This window comes from Oratosquilla oratoria, chromosome 14 (genome assembly GCF_046742065.1).
Source record: "Oratosquilla oratoria isolate Oo_2021 chromosome 14, ASM4674206v1, whole genome shotgun sequence".
Lineage (NCBI taxonomy): Eukaryota > Metazoa > Arthropoda > Malacostraca > Stomatopoda > Squillidae > Oratosquilla > Oratosquilla oratoria.
In genome coordinates, this window is record NC_134790.1 from 67,786,513 (window position 1) to 67,789,012 (window position 2,500).

A 2,500-nucleotide genomic window follows, 5' to 3' on the forward strand; every position below is an offset into this window, starting at 1 on the left:
CTCTTACATTCTCATTTTATTAAATTATTGATCTATTTCTTCAAATGGAAAAGATACTTTATAGACTATCTATTTCTCACCTATACTTATTTGTCATTCTCCTGTGTATTTCACATTCCCCTAAATCCCCTGTTCACTGCTGAACCAACCGGAAAACGCAGGTCTACATTATCTTACATTCTCATTTTATCAAATTATTGATCTATTTCTTCATTTATTTGTTTATTCATTTACTTAATTATATATTTTTGTGACGAAACACAAGTCACCATGGTTGGTGCTGAGAGAGAAGTAAAGTTCTCATTCCATTATCATCACAGGTCTAAGGAATCCCGGGGGCAAGAGCACCTCTTTCAGTTGTGTTCAAGGTTACTTGAAGTAGGGTCGACGGCTGTAACGGTTAGGGTGGAGCCCATCCGTTGTAGCTACGCGTCGTTCCACTGCCTCCGACGTCTCATATTTCCAAAAGAACAATTGATCACACCAAATGATATTCGTCTACACCGGGATAAAGAGACGATATTTTCTTTTTAAAGTGAATTTTTTAAGGCGAGCAGGGTGTCTTCAATTTCCATTTTTAGATTTTCACTCGCTGTAGTTTATAAAACGACAATAATAGTAAACTACAAGTAAATGCTGATATCAGATGCTAGCTGGCCGACCAGGTTAGGGCGTCGCTATTAATGACGAAGGTCGAGGTGATGGTGGTTCGAACCCTAGCTCCGGCTAGTTGAACCAAGGGCATAGTTTATTAAATTTCACGCTACAAAGTCCCCTGTAAGATACATAGTCCTAGCCTCCTGATAGGGGGGAAGTTTCCCGACGTTAAATCGAATCATCATGATCATCGTCAAAAATAAATATCTGGGTCATTAAATTTACTGGCAACATTAAACTCATTCAATTTGACAAATTATTATATAGTCCTCTTATGTATTCAACAATGTTTTCATAAACTGACATAATGACTTACAAAATGATTGTTGAAATTCAGTAGTATTAAATGTTAACTAATACATTTAGATAAAAATTCAGTATTAAATGTTAACTAATACATTTAGATAAAAATTCAGTATTAAATGTTAACTAATACATTTGGATAAAAATTCACATAAGCTGAAGTAAGAAATATCTATAAGTACTAACTGGTCAATCAAACAGTTATTCTTTGTCTAGATTTCCTCTAGAAGGAAATCCCCACGGTGGTCGGTGATAACCCAAGAGCTTTCCCATAGGTCTTCTAAGTCTTTTGTGTAAGCTCGGGGTGACTTTTGTGCCAAGAGCTAGTAGGAGTGAAGTAACCGCTGACGGCCAGCGGCATATGAGAGAAAGTGAAAGTAGATAGATGAAGTAGAGTCTGGAGCCCAGAGTTGAGAGAGAGTCCCAGACCCTCGGGGCCTCACTTTTAAAAAGAGATGGGGTCTATAAATAGCTGGCGGATATATGATCCTTTTTGACGTCCACATCGCAAGGTTCCATGACTTCTTGGTCTCTAATTAAATTGTGAAAGCTTCAGAGACACTAGGAACTGCTCTGCTGTAACAGAACCAATTTATTTCTAAGCGTCTACACGCTCTTTTGATCATAAAATCGAAATTATAATTAACAGGTCGTAATATTCTCCAATTTGTTTTCAGTTGTAACTTGCCCTTACTCTGTGGTCTCCCAACACCACTGACAACAGTGTCTGTACGAGTAGAGAGGATGACAAAGAAAACTATTGAATTCTATAAGAATATGAACCAAAACAAGGAAAACAGTTTCAAAATTTTGAACATATTTTCTCGCAACCGGCGAAAGCAAAGTGCATGTAACTTAGACTCCAGAAATGCCGCAATGAATTCATAACATTACGATTGATACTTTCACGCTTAATTCAAGTCAAATAGTAACATAAAGAATGATTAACGGATGAGGTGGAGAAGGTAGGAGCAATTTTGAAGGAAAGTAGGAACGATTTAGAAAATGAATGGAGCAAAGCTTAACAATGGTGAGTGAGAAAGAGGAGAGAGGGACACACACACACACACACACACACACACACACACACACACACACACACACACACACACACACACACACACACACACACACACACACACACACACACACACACACACACACACACACACACACACACACACACACACACACACACACACACACACACACACACACACACACACACACACACACACACACACACACACACACACAGAGAGAGAGAGAGAGAGAGAGAGAGAGAGAGAGAGAGAGAGAGAGAGAGAGAGAGAGAGAGAGAGAGAAAGAGAGAGAGAGAGAGAGAGAGGGGGGGGGATGAGGGTTTTATCAATAGGTTCCCTATAGATAGAACATAGTTACGCAAAATTTGACGAGCTCTGAGTTGAAAGAGAAACTGGTGATCATTCCTTGGGGGTAAAGTCAAGCCATAGTGAAAATACCGATGTGTTCCTTGGCCTTTTGCGGGTATACATGTAAAGCAAGAATAAGGAACAAAATA